Genomic DNA, 12,363 nt, shown 5'->3' with positions numbered 1-12,363 from the left:
TTCGGGGACTTGTGGGGAAGGGTAGGGGAGGGTGAGGGATAAAATACTAAGGTGCAGTGTATACTGCTTGGGTGATGGGTGCACCAAAATCTCACAAATCACCACTGAAGAACTTACTTATACCACCCAATAACTTATGGGAAAAAAATTTAAAAAATAATAATAAAAAAGAAAACCCATCAGGATGATTTGGGCTTCAAGAAATAAGGCTTGATTACAAATGGTTTAAACAATAACAAATGTTTATCATCCCACATCATAAGAAGTCTGGAGCTAGGTGGCTCCAGGACCAGCTTGGCAGCTCAGCGGCGCCATCAAGGACCCAGGCTCTTCTTATTTTTCTCCACCAGCATCCTCGACATATTGGCTTGGTTCTCAGGCTTGTCCCTTCATGTCACAAAATGGCTGCAACAGTTCCAGGCATCACATCTAGTCCCATTTAGATGTTCAGCTGAAGAAGGGACTTTTTCTCTTCTCATCTCTCTGAGGAAAATAACCTTTCCTAAAGCTCCCCAGCAGACGCCCTCCATCGGTTCTACTAGCCAGAACCAGATCACATAGAAAATGCCCTAACTGCAAGGTAGGCTGGACAAGTGAATATTTGGCTTTTTCTGACTCTGTAGTTGAGGAGGACTCTGTCCACAGGAGTAAAGGGAGAGGAACCACTGGCTGGTGAACAGGCAGTATTCAATGTCTGCCACAAAGTTCTGCTGTAGATGGAAGAAGAGATGTTTAGTTGTGCCTGGGGAAGGCAGGCATGGGTGGCAGAAAAGATTTCTTGGAGGAGGTCCTGGAACGACTGGTCAAAGTGCAGGCTGCTGTAGAGGATGTCATGGTGCATTATTAATTCTGGTTGCTGGTATAGGAAATGGTTCCCATGGCTGACAGACGTTGATGAGCATCTCTCATGGCTTTGGCATATTATGAAGTTTTTCCTCCTAAAATCAGTTTTGCAGCTCTCATAGAACAACCCTTGAGGGGAGTTGTATATATAATCTTAATTTTCTAGACGAGTCAATTAAAGCTGCCAGAAGTGAGGTGACTTGCCCACAAGCAGCACATTCTGTGGACAGAGCCTAGGACTGACTGAGTCCAAGCGCAGGGGCCCACCCCAGTGCTCCTGTGCAGAAGGACACACTGGTCACCCTGCGGGCAGCCACCTGACCTGTGAGAACCTGGATTCTGTCCTGGTATCTGGTGGCCACAGCTGAAGCTAGCAGCTCCCCTCACACCAGCCTTCTGGGAGCTGGCCAGCCAGGAGATCAGCCTCAGTGAGGAGCTTCCAAAGGGATCTGGTGTCATTAAGGGCTCCCTCCTTCAGGACACTGCGTGGAGACTGGAGGAAGGAGTCGGGACTAGTATGGGCCCAGACTCTGCCATGGGATTGGTTTGGAAACAGAAGCTATCAGGGGAGATCTTATTCTTTCTTGGGTGTAATTTCAAAGTCATGGCGAGAAAATGAAATGTGATGAAGCTGTAGTGTTGGCCTAGAACGGGACCTGGCTTTTAGAAAGTTTGGCGAATGTTAGTGCATTTGTTCCCATTATCACTATCACTATCACCGTCATTACCACCTCTGTTGTATAGGAGCCCTGACAGTCTGCAGAGGGGTGAAGAGTCTGGCCTCCCCACTGTACAGAGGTCAGATGTCTCTCTCTCATCCTCCACCAGGCTGCTCTGGCAAAGGACTTTGCTATGGTTTGAATGTCCCTGCCAATACTCAGTTAAAATGTGATTGCCATTGTGATGATACTATGTAGTAGAACTGGTTAAGAGGTGATTAGGCCATGAGGGCTCTGCCATTATGAATGGATAAATGTTGTCAACTCAGGAGTGGGTTCGTTGTGACAAAAGTAGGTTATTATAACAACCTACAACCTACTCTTGTTGTTCGGCCCCCTCTTGCTCTCTTGCTCTTGCCCTTCTGCCTTCCACCATGGAGTGATGTAGCGCGGAGGCCCTTGCCAGATGCTGGAGTCGTGCTCTTGGACTTCCCAGCCTCCAGAACCGTGAACCAAGTAAACTTCTGTTGTTTATAAACTACCCAGTCTCAGGTATTCTGTTATAGCAACACAAAACAAACTAAGCAGACTTCTGGGCTGAACTCAGTGGAAACTTCTTGTTCTAACCTTATGATCTCTGAGCAGCATTTGAAATTGACTCACTGTCTTTGCTTGAAATTCACTTATTGCTGGGGCTCAGGGCCCTACCCTCACTGGGACCTCACTTTGTCTTTCTAGCTATGTTTCTTCTAGAAGTATTGACAGCCCAGGGCTCAGGCCTTAGCATTCTAGGGGAAGTATCTCTACTCAGAGTTAACATTTATTGAGCACTTACTGCATGCAGGTGCTATGCTCAGCACTATACATATCTTGTTTAATCCTCATGATGCAGCTCTCTGAGGTCAGTACTATTTGGTCATTTATTCATTCATTCACCAAGATTTTTGGGCTCCTACTATATGCAAGGCACAATTCCAGGTGCCGAATAAGGCAGATATGTTCCTACCTCTGGGGAGCTGACGCCTGGTGGGAATTATTCAGGTTAACAGGAAACAGAGTGGAGACCTGAGTCTTCTTACCTAGTCACAGCCCTGGTGGGCAGAGAAGCCAACTCCACTGCCGTGCTCTTGAATGCTTTGTTTCTGGTCCCACCGATAGCCGTGAGTCCCTCACCTCCAGTGCACATATCTCTTTCTTGATGCCATTTACTCTGCCGGGGTGTTCTCGGCATCTCAAACTTAGCATTTTCAATAGGTGTTATTGCTAGTGTTGTTTTTGTTCTCTCTGAATGTACTCTTCCTTTTCACCCTGCATCCACAAATGGCCTGGGAGCCTGTCTCAACACCCCCTCCCTTAATCTCCAAATCCTGTTATCAAGAGTGGTCAGATCAGCTTCTTTAGTGCTCCCCCAGGACCCCTTCTTACTCTTCCTGCCATGGTTCCAGCCCCGCACTTCCTGGGCACCCTTCTTTCTTTTCATGCTCTGGCATGTTCAGCTTTGCTTTCTCTTCACTGAGCCTTTGCACATGCTGTTCTCTCTGCCAGGAATTCCATTTACCCCCAGCTGCATCCCCCACCCCTGGCCATCTTCATCCTTTGCTCAAACACTGCCTACCATAGGGCCTCCCTGACTCTCCCTGCAGAGCTCCCCCCTGCTCCCTGCGGTCTGCACATTCAACCCTCCTTGAGTCACACCTCTTACTAAAGTAAAGGCTGGCACATCCACCTCCCACCACCCTGGGAGATGGGGACCAGGCCCTGTCTCCTCTTTCATCTTCAGTGCCAAGAATAGCAGGTATTCATTGACCAACAGAATGAATAAATGAATATTGGAGTTGGTTTCTGACAGAGGCCTAGGAGGCTTGAATTTATCTTTCGGCCGGGCGCAGTGGCTCACATCTGTAATACTAGCACTTTGGGAGGCTGAGGCAGATGGATCACCTGAGGTCAGGAGTTTGAGACAAGCCTGGCCAACATGGCAAAACCCCGTCCCTACTAAAAATGCAAAAAATTAGCTAGGCAGGGTGGTGGGAACCTGTAATTCCAGGCTGAGGCAGGAGAATTGCTTGAACCCAGGAGGCAGAGGTTGCAGTGAGCCGAGATTACGCCACTGCACTCTAGCCTGGGTGACAAAGCGAGACTCTGTCTCAAAAAAAATAAAAATAAAATTTATCTTTCATACCAGGAGAGACAGTGAAATCCTGGGTTTCCTCTGTGGAGCCTTAAGTTCATCTAACTCAGTAGTTTCCAAACTTGCTTAACTGTCTTAGAAACCTGTTGTGCCTCACTTTAGTGGTTCTGGGGTGGGGGAGTTGTCACTAGGGAACCCTGCAGGGTCCTGTTGAAAGAGTTTGAGAACCGCTGCTCTACCTCAAGGTCTCATTTTCTACAAGAAGGAAGTGTGGAGAAGGAATGGGTTGAAGGTGCCCTTGACCATGTAGTGACTGAGTCTGGAGTAGCGTACTGAGCTCTCGGCTGGCTCCCCCTGCAGTGTGTCACAGACCCTTCATTTAAGCAGATTTTTTTTTTTTTTTTTTTTTTGAGATGGAGTCTCGCTCTGTCACCCAGGCTGAGTGCAGTGGCCGGATCTCAGCTCACTGCAAGCTCCGCCTCCCGGGTTTACGCCATTCTCCTGCCTCAGCCTCCCGAGTAGCTGGGACTACAGGCGCCGGCCACCGCGCCCGGCTAGTTTTTTGTATTTTTTAGTAGAGACGGGGTTTCACCGTGTTAGCCAGGATGGTCTCGATCTCCTGACCTCGTGATCCGCCCGTCTCGGCCTCCCAAAGTGCTGGGATTACAGGCTTGAGCCACTGCGCCCGGCCCAGATTTTTTTTTTTTAAATTATACTCTTAAGTTCTAGGGTCCATGTGCACAACGTGCAGGTTTGTTACGTATGTATACATGTGCCATGTTGGTGTGCTGCACCCGTTAACTTGTCATTTGCATTAGGTATATCTCCTAATGCTATCTCTCCCCCCACCCCATGACAGGCCCCAGTGTGTGATGTTCCCTAAGCATATGTTCTTAAGGGGAAGCAGCCTTTTCTTCCTGGTATGCTCAGCTTCCCTGGCATCAAGCACTCCCCGCAAAAGGCTTGGTGGCTCGGAGTTTGGATTTTTCTTTAAACTTAAAGTGTTGTTCTTCCTCAAGAAAACTGCTGCTGTTGAGTGGAAAAGTCTGCATGTCTCATGACCCTGGGTGCCGCCGTGCCACAGGTTTTTACAAGAGTTGGCAAATATGTTTTTAAAATGGAGAGGTGTGCAGGAAGTGGGCCAGCAAGGAAGGAGAATATAAATCTCCTTTTTCGCAGGATGCAAAATTTGGTTTATTTGCAGACCGATGTGTTACCTTCTAAAGGACTAGCCACAAGGTCTAACCCTCAGTCTAGGTTCTGCACTGCTGTCCATTGCTCACAGCCCAGAGTGCATCTCCCAAGAGGCAAAAGAGCCAGTATAAGAAGTGGGTAAGCAGTCTGTATATTGGGGGTGTGGTGGATGGCACAGGGGGCAACTCAGTCTAATGAAAGACACCAGTGTGCCATTGGGAAAGGACAGAGGTTGTCCCCTCTTGCCCCCAGATAGTCACCCAGCTTAGAAATGCATAGAACTGGGAAAGAGAATAAAGTTTCCCCCAGGTTCCCTCTAATCACGGCGGAGCTAGGACTTTGGGAGACGATCTCACCTGCCTTTCATTCCCAAGAGATCAGTAGCATTTGTGTTTTAAGAGGCAAGTCCTTCTATGAATATCTATGAATATCTTGATCTTGAGGTTTACAAAGGACTTCCAGACTGTTTCTGTGAGGTTTGCTTTTTATCAAGTCGTACTGTTTACATAAAAAAGTGCAGAACCTGGCTAGGCGCGATGGCTCACTCCCAGCACTTTGGGAGGCCGGAGCAGGTGGATCACTTGAGGTCAGGAGTTTGAGAGCAGCCTGGCCAACATGATGAAACCCCATATCTACTAAAAATGCAAAAAAAAAACAAAAACAAAAACAAAACTGGGCATGGTGGCAGGCGCCTGTAATCCCAGCTACTTGGAAGGCTGAGGCAGGAGAATTGCTTGAACCCAGAAGGCAGAGTTTGCAGTGAGCCGAGATCGTGCCACTTCTCTCCAGCCTGAGCGATAGAGCGAGACTCAGTCCCAAAAGAAAAAAAAAAAGTGCAGAACCCATAGACATACCCAGAGACATACGGTTTTTCATAAAGTGATAAAGTATGTACCCTGTGGAACCCTAGTCAAGAAACACGTCTTCTACGGCCCCATCTGCCTTGGGGTGGTTCTAACGATGTGGGTTAGTTTTGCCTGCCTTTGGACTCTGGGCGAAAGGAGCCATGTAGCCTTGGCCCTTTTGAGTCTGTCTCCTTTCACTCACTGCTGTCTTTGAGATTTGGGCCTGTGGCTGCGTGCAGTTGTGTTTGGTTCATTCTCGCTGCTGAGTCCTATTCCACTGTCTCCACTCATAGTGGGTGTTGACAGCAGTCCCATGAAGTACACAGGGTGCGGACTGTTCCTCCTATTTTATTGGAAAGGAAGCCCAGGCTTGGGGAGCTGAAGCCACCTGCCAAGGTCAGGAAAGTCTGCAGAGGTGGGCTAGGGCTGCCTCCAGAGGTCTCCCCTGGATCTCCAGGGGACACTCCAGACCCTGAGACATGCACAAAATAGCGTGATATGTTCTAGAACTTTCCCCACAAGTCTCACATAAATCCTTCATGCTGCAACAGAAGTTAATTTCCACATATTCTTTTCATCTGTAGAAATGGAGAATCTCGGCTGGGCGCGGTGGCTCACGCCTGTAATCCCAGCATTTTGGGAGGCCGAGGCGGGTGGATCACGAGGTCAGGAGATCGAGACCATCCTGGCTAACATGTTGAAACCCCGTCTCTACTAAAAATACAAAAAAATTAGCTGGGCGTGGTGGCGGGCGCCTGTAGTCCCAGCTACTCAGGAGGCTGAGGCAGGAGAATGGCATAAACCCAGGAGGCGGAGCTTGCAGTGAGCTGAGATCATGCCACTGCACTCCAGTCTGGGCAACAGAGTGAGACTTCGTCTCAAAAAAAGAAAAAAAAAAGAAAGAAATGGAGAATCTCTCCTTCTACCCTGGGCATTTTCTGGAAGTCACCCCTTGGACAGCAGCAAAGGGATGCTGGGCTCCCCTACTTTCCCACTCTGTAATTATCCATGTTACTGCTGTGTTTCTCAAACTGTGACCCCAGTCAGAGGCCCCGGGCAGACTGCCTCAGGCCCATGTTGAGCTGGAAACAAAAAGGCAAAAGTGCCCACTTTGTCCTCCTAAAATGTCAGCGGTGCCCTGCTGGGCAGGCCTGTCCTCCATCTGACTAACGAAGCCACTGCTCGCTCTGTGCTTTGACTGCTCCTTTCTCTTTTTATTTTTATTATTATTTTTGAGATGGAGTCTTGCTCTGTTGCCCAGGCTGGGTACAATCTCAGCTCATTTCATCTCTGCCTCCCAGGCTCAAGCGATTGTCCTGCCTTAGCCTCTTGAGTAACTGGAATTCCAGGCACCTGCCACCACACCTGGCTAATTTTTTTTTTTTTTTGTATTTTTAGTAGAGATAGGGTTTCACCATGTTGGCCAGGCTGGTCTCGAACTCCTGACCTCAAGTGAGCTGCCTGCCTCAGTTTCCCAAAGTGCTGGGATTCCAGGCATGAGCCACTGTGCCCAGCCTCCTTTCTCTTCTTTTTAAATGGGACGTCTGTCACCAGGGAGACCCACACCACCACCACCTCTCCTTTACTACAGCAAACTGTGTCCATAACTCTGGGTCTTTTATTCTGAGCCCTAAAGGTCAAACACCCTTCTGTCTTCTAGCACAATTCTGTCTAGAATTGTGTTGCTTCAAGGATCTGGGAGTGACATCCCAGATGTGAGGTGGGAGGGGTGTTACCCACAGCACAGAGGTGGCTCTAGGGCATGCCCTATCCGATGGCTGCTGAGGAAGTGACTTGACTTTTCTAGGAGCGGCTTGTCCTCTGCTCGAGAAGTTGCCAGCAGCTTTCTCTTTAGTCTTCCAGAAGCCCCGTGGCTCTCCTTTTGAGTCACTTTGACCATGCCTCCTTACCAGTCAAAACCTGCGTTTTCTGAATTCCCGGAAGTGCTGTTTTAGCTGCTTTTCTGATCCCTGAACAGCAAACACTTAGCGTGGGTAGCATTTTCCCCTGCCAGGCCAATGGCAGACATTACTAATCAACTGTGGGACTCCCTGTTCATTGAGCCTGGACCCTGTCTTGAGTTCCAGGATTCCCGGCAGCCACTGCCATCTTTTTGGAGCTCATTCACTTAATTTCTGCTTTTGTAGCGCCAGGTGGTACGAGCAGAATTGCACTTTCTGCTGAGGAGACTTGATTTCTTATGAAAATACCAAGGAATGAAGGAAAGCTGCATTTCTAAAGCATTTGTTGGCTTCCTGGACTCTTTCCCTTGCAGGTGGGGTGGCAGGGAGTGGGTGATGGGGCAGTGGCAATTCTGGATGCAGGAATCCACATTCCTTTAAGGTGTCATTTACTGCTTCCAGAATCCCACTTTCAAGGAGACTTGAAGCTAGTAAAATGAATAGCTGGGCTTCTTCCCAGCCTGTGGAGGCCTCACAGTGGTAGCTTGTTAGCAGAGTCCTCAGAATATATCCAGGATTAAAATGTGACTTTGTGCAAGTCCCCAGCTTGGAACAGGGTCACATCCTGCTTCCTGGGTGATGCTACCTGGTAGAGGAGCCCAAGGGCAGGGGGCAGGCTCCTTGTGTCTGGGTGTGGTGCCCTGAGCTCCTTGCCTTGCTGTTTATTTCCAGAGCAGAACCCTGGGGCTTACTGGAGCAGCGACCACCTCTAATCACAGGAGCTGGTTGTACTTTTTCTTCGCAGGCTGCGAAGGAGCCTCTGGAGAGTGGCGATTCCTCCCTCAGCCCCACATTTCTACCTGCTCCCCAGGGCACCTTGTTATTACAGTTCGACTGGCTGGGGTGTGTCAGGCCTCAGGCCAGCCTACCTGGTGGTTTCAAACCAGACTTAATCGAAATGTAAATACTTCTTGGGGCCAGAAAGCAGGACTGTCCAGGTGTTAGAGCAGAGGCTGCAGAGCCTGGGAACCGCAGGAGAGGGTGGGGGCCCGGCGGGTTTCTTCCACACAGAGGCCTGGGGTTCCCTGGGGCCTGTCTGCCAGGGGCTTCTGGAGCTGCTTCTGTCCCCAGGTGACCAACATCACCCCCTGCCCTACTGCTGTATATGCATGCTGTCACTGGGGCAAAGGTAGTGCTGGTGAGAGCATCTGCTCCCCTCCTCCATCCCTGAAGGAAGATGATGGCTTAGAGGTTGATGGATCCAATATCTTGCACTTTAGAGAGGGGGGACCTCAAGGCTCAGAGAGGGTCAGTAACCCTCGTGAGGTTGCACAGTGAGCAGGAGCACAGACAGGTGCACTCATGGAGGGTGAACCATGTGTCCGGTATTGTTCTAGGATCAGCAGTGACCAGTTCATATGCCGGCTCTGCCCCGGGGCAGCATGGTGAATTGAGAGTAAAACACTAGGTGGATGAGATCATGTTATATCTGAAAACAGATGATTTATACATGTGTAAACTAATAATGTCTGATAGTGATGAGTACTCTGTAGTGGATGAGGTGCAGCAGGATTAGATGAGAGAATGAGATAGACTCAGTGTTACCTTAGATGAGGCCTGGGGAGCCTCCAAGTGTGGGTGTGTGGAGGTCATATTAGTTGAGACCTAGTTGTCAGAAAAGGGATGGTCAGGCAGGGGCACAGCCAGCAGGGCGAAGGCTGGGCGATGAGCACAAGCCGCAAGGGTCTCTATGGGCCGGGAGGAGCTCAGAGTGTCTGGAGTGGAGTGTGGGCCTGGGGCATAGTGGTTGTGGGGGAGTCACAGAAGCCATTTGGACTTGCTTCTAAACCTGTTGGGAAGTCATTGGAGGATTTCAAGAGAGACAATTCCATGATTTGCTTTGGGTTTGCATAACTGGCTGCTGGGTGGAGATAGTTTGAAGGCAGCAAGAATGGAGGTGGGCGGGGAGGAGGCTGGTTCAGGTGAGGATGCTGGCCTGGTCCAGGAGCAGCCATGGGGACACAGAGAGGGGGACAGGTGTGGATTTCACTGCAGAGCCCAGACTTGGGGATGAACCCAGTGTGGCATGGAAGGTGGAGGAGGGAAAGTGAAGGACCCCGGCTGTCCCCTGGGTTGGGGGCTCAACTAGGGCTCCTTTGATCACTCATCTCCCACTGCATGGTGTCCCCACAGCCAGACTCAGGGTCCTTGCCTACGCTAAAACGCCAGGGTGGTGCTGGCCCCGCGTCTTCAGGATCATCTTGGGAAGGTTGACTCACCTGCCTTTCTGGATCCAGAAGGCGGAGGGTGTGGTGTTACCTGGTGCTGGGGATGTTGGAAAACTCAGAACCTGGGCTTTATCTTGACTCTGTTTAGTGACCCAGCACAAATCTAGAGACATGCCCAAGAGGCAGCTTTGAGCAGCCCTGGCTGAAGGGCCAGAGCGGTGGGATGAGGTGGGCTGTGGAGGAAGGAAACCTCCGCCTGGAACCTCGAGGGGAAAGCAGGGCCACAACAGTATGCCAACTGTGTGAGCTGCTTTTTTTTTTTTTTGAGACAGGGTCTTACTCTGTTGCCCAGGCTGGAGTGCAGTGGCACGATCTCGGCTCACTGCAACCTCCGCCTCCCAGGTTCAAGCAATTCTCCCTGCCTCAGCCTCCTGAGTAGCTGGGATTACAGGCGCCCACCACCATGCACGGCTGATTTGCTGCTGTCTGTTGAGTGCTCACTGTGCATGGACTTCTGTGCATTTCCCTGTCATTCCTCACAACCCTAGGTGGCAACATTGACGTTCTTCTTCCCATTTCATAGATGCAGAAACTGAGGCTTAAAGAGTTTTTGGCCTAAGGTCACCCACCTAGTGAGTGGCTGAGCTCACCCACAGGCCCCTCTGTCCTGATATAGGGAGTCTATAACCAGCACCCAACACTGTCTCCAGCACCCCACCCTGCCCATTCACCAGCCATCCACCAAGGGCTGGCTCTGTGCTTGTTTCTCTCTAGGGGTGGGGCATGAGAACCGACCCCATGCAGTCCCCACCCAGAGGTGCTTGCCCTGTGCACGCAGATGCAGACCAGCAGAGCATTTGCAGAAAAGCAATTGTTCTCTTAATGAGGGGTATTTGGGCAACTCCCTCCTTCCCTCCCTCCCTTGCTCTTTTCTTCCCTTCCTTCTTCCCTCCCTGTTTTTCTTTAGTCTCTCCCTTCCCTCTCTCCTCTCCCACCCCCTCCCTTCTCTTCTTTCCATCTCTCCCTGCAGTTTTTCTTTTGCTGACACCTCTTTCTGAAAAATCGTGGGTGTCTGGCTGTGGGGAGCTGCAGGAAAGCCCAGATGAGGTCTCCTTAGTCTTACCTTGTGGCTGGCAGCGAGGACTTGACCTAGAGCCTCTGACCTTCCACCTCCCTGGGCTCTGAGCTCCAGGGTCCCATGGTCCTCCAAGGCTGTGGGAACCCGTGGTCCCCTCCCTTGCCTTTCCTCTCTTCACTGACAGAACAAGGGGCCGGCAGAGGACATGTCAGGTTCATCTCAGAGACCTGGAGAAAGACGGGCTCAGCACGATCTGCTTCTGGGGTGATGCGTCTCCTTCACTCACATATTCGAGCATTCACTCGTTCACAGACTGGTCAGAGGTCTGCTGTGTGCCAGGCAAACGTCCTAGGCACCAACAAGCAAAATGGACGTAGTCCCTGTCCTCTTGGGTGGAAACCCAATAAAGACATAAGTGAAAAGCAGTAAAGCGCCACTCCCCGGGAGACACGCGTAAGTGCCCAGAGCAACGTCATTTGAGAGGTAAAAACCTGGAGGACCTAACCTCTCAGCAGGAGTGGATGGAGGAATTATTTTGACAAAACCTATGGGTATGCAGATCTAAAGAAATTTTGTTCTCATTCTGTAAGCTTTAAATGTTTCATTGCAAAACAGTATTCTGAAAGTGTGTATCTAGCAGAGGAAATGACATATGCAAAGGCCCTGAGGCAGAAAATAACTCCCAGTGAGGAAGCAAGTGATGGCCTCACCACTGTACTTCCGGTATCTCTGCTCACAGCACCCCCTGAGACCGTGGAAAGGCCCTGTGTTGAGCCTTTGGAAGGCCTCCCTGGGAATCCTGGGTGTCAGCTGGAGGACTGTGTGATGGTGAGGGAGTCGAACCACTGGGGCAGTGCCCGCCTGGGCTGGATTTGGGGGAGGGGGGAGCCTTTCGGGTGAGTCAGCCCTCTCTGGTTGGAAACAGCAGTCTAGTTGAGGCTCTGCCAAGGACCTGTGATGATTCTTGTCGCCTTTTGTGGAGAAATTTGCCCGCTAACAGGCCATCTGTGTGAGGTGAGTCACTGTTTCCCCCGTTTTGTTGATTGCAGACACCTCTGTGTGAGTCTGTTCAGCCTGAACTGCACACACTGATGAACTTCAGTGCCTGGATGAGCAAGCTTCCTGCGTGCTTCAGCTTGGGGTGCATGCGCGGTTCTTCTAGGATTTTCTGAAACTTGGTCAGGGGCTCCTGGACCATGATTGCCGATTGAGAGCCACTGAGCCATTCTGGGTCCTGCTTTTTGATGTGAAATGGAAGCCCAGAGAGGGGATGTGTCCAGACCCACACTGAGATCACACAGCGAGGGGAGGAAGCCGGGGTCCTGGCTGACACTTGTGGGGCAGAGCACCCTCTCTTGGCCCTCATCATGAGTTTTGGTGTCCCTAGCCACGATTTGTTCTGCTGACTTCTGCGGAAAGAGATGTCACGTCTACCCGGGCCCCTGGGCCTGGTGGGTGGGGTGTGAGAATCTGGCCGGGGCCGC

General features: G+C 50.6%; 1 protein-coding gene across 6 annotated transcripts in view; it reads left to right on the top strand.

Moving 5' to 3' along the window:
• The window catches only part of GRK5 (G protein-coupled receptor kinase 5), a 251,195-nt gene that overhangs the window by 86,300 nt on the left and 152,532 nt on the right, over positions 1–12,363 (top strand). Inside the window, exon 1 of one of the 6 annotated variants that reach the window (XM_017944377.3) lies at positions 10,825–11,893. The exons of the other annotated variants lie outside the window; for them this stretch is intronic. The gene's annotated coding sequence lies outside the window, so the exon portion shown is untranslated. Of the gene's footprint in view, positions 1–10,824; positions 11,894–12,363 lie in introns of those variants that run through there. 6 annotated transcript variants of the gene reach the window in all.

The sequence above is a fragment of the Papio anubis genome, chromosome 11, assembly GCF_008728515.1.
Source record: "Papio anubis isolate 15944 chromosome 11, Panubis1.0, whole genome shotgun sequence".
NCBI classification, from domain to species: Eukaryota; Metazoa; Chordata; class Mammalia; order Primates; family Cercopithecidae; genus Papio; species Papio anubis.
Note: the sequence above shows the minus strand (reverse complement) of the source record. Positions and strands in the feature narration are given on the sequence as shown.